Raw genomic sequence first — 6,736 nt, 5'->3', positions numbered from 1 at the left:
AACATCTGACACCTTTTTTACGTCCTGGGAACAACACTAACGCACTCTGGTGGCCGTTGTACCTGCCACGGAGAATTGTAGCTCTAATCATTTACATACCCACCGATGGTGTGTACAAAGTGACAGTGACATCCTGCCCTGTTTGCTAGGTGCTTCACTTTTTTTGTCAGGCAGTATAAAGCTAGACATAAATTTTTATACACACGCAGTATGGGCGACAATGTGGAACAATACCATGACATAGACAGGAATATCGAGTTTTTAGAATCCCAGGAACATTCATAGACAATCCATTCATCATCATCATAATGAGGTGAGAAGAAATACGGTGAAAGTTCTCTCCTTGTCGGTGAAAGACTGTATTTTTTAGATAAAAATTGCCTTACTTTGAGGGTGACGTATCTTGTCCAACGTTTCCCCGACCAGTAAATTTCGTCATTGAAGAGCGGCCCATCGTTTTTCAGTAAGCAGATTCGATTCTGAAAGGAGATTCCAGAAAATCAGCAAAATATTTATTTATGTCTGCCTGTCCATCTTCACTGGACTGCAAACGCTGTCTAGCAACAAATCTCTTTCGGTGTAAGAAAAGGATGTAACCCGCAAGTGTGATCTCTGGCGACTAGACTGGACACTCCGGCTAATCCTTGAGCTTGCTCATTTCCAAAGCACGCTTTGTAGACAAGATTAGAGATTGTGGCTGACTCTAATAGCACGACTGAATGCAGGTATACGGCTCCGAGTGGCGGGGCTATCTCGAGAGCCGTAATGGGATGCAATAGCGGTGTTAATCACATGCCGACCATGCAGACAGAGCTTCCATGGTGAACAGAGTAGGGAGAGGTAGCAAACTTTATAGCTCAGGGCAGAGTTAGGGAGAACTGTAGGCGGGTCTACTCGAAAAGCTTTGGAATAGGACGCCTGAGAAACTGTGAAAGGAAGCCCGCTCTAGTCAGTTTCGTAATAGACCTACCGAAAATCCGCTATTTTATTCGCTTCGACGAGACAAATATAGTGGCTGTTTGAGGCAGTCTGCGTGACAGCTGCCAACGGAGATACAGCAAAAATCAGGATTGACAATTTTTCGCAGCGTATGTAAACCTCAGTTACTCACAAACGCCAAGATCTACGGAAAAATGCGTTGTTTTAAATAAAAGATAATGCTTAGAGTTATAAGAGATTAAAATTCCATACAGCTTGTAGTTTTACCGCTACAGCAAGTGTGTCGACTAAGCAAATATATCCAGCATGCTGAATATCTATGCTACTACATAAAGGCGAGCCGTTGTTTATAATTTTCGCCATGAATCTCGAAAAGTACTTGACTGTTTTACTTCAAAATTTTACACAGTACTGTAAAAAAACTCTCTGTCGGACACAGGCCAAATACTTTTTTTTTTAAATATGTGTGGTGTATAAGTATGTATATACCATATAGAGAGGCAAGCTCATTATCAAAAATTTGGAAAAGTTCTTGACCGATTTATTTCAAACTTTTCCACAATGTTGTTATAAAAGTAAGCAAAAATCTCGAAAAGTTCTTCACCGACTTACTTCAGATTTTTACATTAAACTCTAATATGTTTTCAGACGTACATAGACTGTATATTTTTTCAAACAACAATGTACAGCATTTTTGTTAAGACGGATGGTGAGAAAGAATCTGCTGTGCAATACGGTGCTGTGAAAATATGTGGTTTCGTTTTCCTTCTCGCAGTCAGGTTTAACCACGATAAGAAGGCGCTTAAATCATTGGACAAACTGTTTCTTCCGTACATATTATTTCTCTTTATATATTATTTTAAACAGTAATTGTATACATGATTATATGGTGTTTTGTTTTCTTTCGCTCAGTCAGTTTTAACAGAAAAGGCTTATAACCATATGATTAGAATACTGCTACGGAATCTGAATCTTCCGAAACTTTGTAATCCTACCCATTTGAATATTACAACTATACTCGATGCTGTGCTTGGAGGTACTATCCTCACAGATCCAACAGCAGGAGAGGCCTACCTTATCCCGTATGCCAAAGATCCCAACCGATTAACCTATTTATTCTAAGCCACTTAAGTTCCCAATCAAGATGTCGTTTGCTATAACAATAAACAGGATTCATAGGCAGCTAAATGTACGAAGAGTAAATGGACAGAATTGGGGAGGGGGACGCAGGGAGGGCGGAGGAAGAGATGGAAAGAGGAGGAGATAAACAAAGAGTGGGGAGAGGAGGTGGACAGAGAAAGGGCAGCGAATGAGATTAGGACCTATATTCCATTACCATACACATTTAACGACTGTGAGGCGTTGCTGTGTTCGCTGCTGTTATACGAATGCATACCAAATATGACGACAGCATGCAATAAACCTGCAGATTTCTGTATCTTGTTCATGTTAAACAGATAGTGTTAATGTAGCAGGTCACCGGACAAATTACAATTCAAATCCTTAAAAGAGCGCACTGGTCGCTGTATAGCACTGTAGATGATTTATGTGTAATTGGTACCACAGAGTAGTGTGCGCTCCATCGGTGGCGTAAGTCGTGTCTGTGAATTGGTGTGTATGTGACAGCTGCTCTCATGGAATCAACGCACCAACACAGAGAGTAGACAGATTGACAGAAATTAGTCATAGCGTTTGGATGTGACTCTGACCACACTGTGAATAAGTTGTTGGTACCGTGTTGTTTTTGTGTGACTACAAGGAATGGTTTATCACTTGCAGCCATTTAACACGGGAATTTGTGCTCATCTGGGCCCACTGCGCCTTATGTTCATATAAGGACTACTTACTAGGTGTTCATTTTAACTGAAGACATTGAAATTTTTCCAAAACTACACATCGGATCAAAGAAAGTTATAAATACAGTTTTTTTTTCTCTCTCTCTGAAGGGGACATCCAGTGGTGGCACACTCGACGCCCCACACCACCACGTGCGTGAGCCCCCGGTGCAACTTTGAAATCTTCAATGGGAACCCACGTTTTTTTATTGCGCATTACGATTCTACGGCAAAATCTACGTAAATTCTGTCTGAAGCATTTTCTTCGTTTCGCCACATATAGCGCTGTAACCGGATGAATTAAAATGGATATACAATCGTAATTTACGACATACTACTCATTGTATACTTGTATGGATATGGTGTCTGTTCTTTCGGACATGACCGAAAGAGCAGACACCATATCCATATAAGTATATAGTTCTGTCAATACCGGCCAAGACGTTCCTCTTCTGTGCGGATACACATACATTACCCGAACTGTTACTGGACTTGGTAAGAATGTCTTCCACAAGTAATGAGTGTGTTGGGTAGGGACACTACGAATGTTGTGTGTGGACATATAAGGTGAGAATGTGGGTCTCGCGGGAGGTGTGCGCGAGATGGTCCCTGCAGTCGCACTATCCTCTGTGTCCTCTGTGGCTCAGATGGATAGAGCGTCAGCAGGGGTTCCCGGGTTCGAGTCCCTGTCGGGGCACACATTTTCACCTGTCCCCGTTCATATATATATACACGCCCGTCAGCAGCTGAAGGTATTAATATATAATTCTAATTTCGTACTACTCAATGGTCCTTGAATATCAAATGGCATGTTGGACTCCACTTCCTTGCTGCGAGAGTAGGGCAGGCCAGTATTTCATATCTTCTAATTGGAAACTCCATTCGCAACGTTGTATTCCTCCGACATACGTATCAGGAAACTACTGGACGTGCCACTGTGTCCGTGACTCGAGGCATAGACAGTAAGTGTTCGAATACAGTGCCACCAACTTTTCAAATCACCGCACACAAAATGCCTCTGAGCATTATGGGACTTCACTGCTCAGGTCATCAGTCCCCTAGAACTCAGAACTACTTAAACCTAACTAACCTAAGGACATCACACACACCCATGCCCGAGGCAGGATTTGAACCTGCGACCGTAGCGGTCGCGCAGTTCCAGACTGTGGCGCCTAGAACCGCTCGCCCACTCCGGCCGGCCACCGTACACAGGACAGTAGCATATCTGCGGAAATGTCATCAAAGGCGTTTCTGATGCGGTCGATCATGTCGTCAAGGCCTGTTGCGCTTGCTGGTACACCTTATCTTTTATATATCCCCAAAGAAAGAAATCCGGCGACGACAAATCCAGCGACCTAGAGGGCCAATTAATAGGGCCAGCTCTGCCGACCCACTGACCAGTGTAAACCCGGTCTAATACCTCCCGTGCTTTAATTGCGTAATGAACCGTCATGCTGAAATCACATACGTTGTTCAACGTCCAGGGCTACAGCCTGCAATAGTACCGGTAGTTTCTGTTCCAAAAACGTTCGATATTTGTGTCCATTCTACGAGTCACAGATAAAATACGGACCAATGAGTTTGTTCGCCATTATGCCAAACTATGCGTTAACCGATCATCGACGCTGATGGCCAACTTGCCGTAACTAGTGGGGATTGCCTACACTCCAGTAACGTATGTTACGCCGGTTAACGCTACCATGGTTTGTGAATGTAGACTCATCGGAATATAGTACTTTGGGAAAGAACGTTGTGATCGTTCAGATTAGTTGACGAGCCCATTCACAAAACACTACCCGGTTATGCCGGCCGCTCAGTCCCGAACCGCGCGACTGCTACGGTCGCAGGTTCGAATCCTGCCTCGGGCATGGACGTTTGTGATGTCCTTAGGTTAGTTAGGTTTAAGAAGTTCTAGGGGACTGATGACCACAGATGTTAAGTCCCATAGTGCTCAGAGCCATTTGAACTACCCGGTTATGGAAAGCAGCGGTATGATGTACTTGCAGTGACACGTGGTACGGATGATAGTTATAACGATGCAGTATTGTTACAATACTACGTGCGGGCATACCAGAATAGCGGTGTAATTGCGGGGCGCTCATCCCTGGGTTGCCGCTAATACAGCTATTTCATTAGCTTCTCCTGCAACACGATTGCTTCGTTTCCTTTTACCGGTCTGTACTCTGCTATCTGACATAAAGACGTTCACAATCTTATAACAGAAAGAACGAGAGCGAGTTTTCTCTGGAAAAAGCTCGGCATATATGGCAACAGCAGCCTCAATATTTCTCCAACATTCTAGATAAAGCAGGATAATTTCAGTTTTTCCAGTAGTTGCAACATTCATCGTGCACGTCTGTTCTCCAAATGATAGGTACTGTACGTGTGCAGGTAATGAACGTTTAGAGTCACTATCTGTTCTACGACAGCACGATACGTGAGCTCCGATTACAGTGTACTGCCTGCGATGATACGACGTAGTTCGCTGCACGACCACTGTGGCGCGTCGGGTAGTCCCCTCTTCGATATGTCGGAGGATCACAACGTTGCAAATGGTATTTCTAATCAGATGTTACGAAATACTGGCCTGTCCTTCTCTCACAGTATGGAGGTGGGGTCCAACGTGCCATTCGATATTCAAGGACCATTCAGTAGTATGTTGCAAATTACGATTGTGTATCTATTTTTATTCCTCCGATTACAGCGTCATCTGTGGAGGAACGAAGAAAATGCTTGAGACAGAGCTAATGTAGATTCTGTCGTAGAATCGTAATCTGGAATAAAAAAACGGGGTGTCCCATTGAAGATTTAAAAGTTGCCCTTGCCACCCATGCACGGGGTGGTGTGGGGCGTCGAGTGTGGTATCGTGGGATGTATCTCTCATAGACAAACAAATTGAAATTATAACTTTTTTCGATCCGATGCGTAGTTTGACATATTTCAGTGTCTTTAGTTAAAATGAATACCCTGCAATTTATGCTACGAGTCCAGGACACAGCTGTGATCGATCACATTTTCCATTACAATAGGCCTATTTCGGTGTGATTGCTATCTTCAGATTAGCTGTGGAAACTACAGAGTTTGGTACAACATATCAAGTTTTGAGGTAGATAATTTAACGTGTTACAGATTTATGCTTTGCTATGTACATCAGGTGATCTTGATATCCGAAAGCCATCTACACTCCTGGAAATTGAAATAAGAACACCGTGAATTCATTATCCCAGGAAGGGGAAACTTTATTGACACATTCCAGGGGTCAGATACATCACATGGTCACACTGACAGAACCACAGGCACATAGACACAGGCAACAGAGCATGCACAATGTCGGCACTAGTACAGTGTATATCCACCTTTCGCAGCAAGGCAGGCTGCTATTCTCCCATGGAGACGATCGTAGAGATGCTGGATGTAGTCCTGTGGAACGGCTTGCCATGCCATTTCCACCTGGCACCTCAGTTGGACCAGCGTTCGTGCTGGACGTGCAGACCGCGTGAGACGACGCTTCATCCAGTCCCAAACATGCTCAATGGGGGACGGATCCGGAGATCTTGCTGGCCAGGGTAGTTGACTTACACCTTCTAGAGCACGTTGGGTGGCATGGGATACATGCGGACGTGCATTGTCCTGTTGGAACAGCAAGTTCCCTTGCCAGTCTAGGAATGGTAGAACGATGGGTTCGATGACGGTTTGGATGTACCGTGCACTATTTACTGTCCCCTCGACGATCACCAGAGGTGTACGGCCAGTGTAGGAGATCGCTCTCCACACCATGATGCCGGGTGTTGGCCCTGTGTACCTCGGTCGTATGCAGTCCTGATTGTGGCGCTCACCTGCACGGCGCCAAACACGCATACGACCATCATTGGTAACAAGGCAGAAGCGACTCTCATCGCTGAAGACGACACGTCTCCATTCGTCCCTCCATTCACGCCTGTCGCGACACCACTGGAGGCGGG

Source organism: Schistocerca gregaria, chromosome X (genome assembly GCF_023897955.1).
Source record: "Schistocerca gregaria isolate iqSchGreg1 chromosome X, iqSchGreg1.2, whole genome shotgun sequence".
NCBI classification, from domain to species: domain Eukaryota; kingdom Metazoa; phylum Arthropoda; class Insecta; order Orthoptera; family Acrididae; genus Schistocerca; species Schistocerca gregaria.
Note: the sequence above shows the minus strand (reverse complement) of the source record.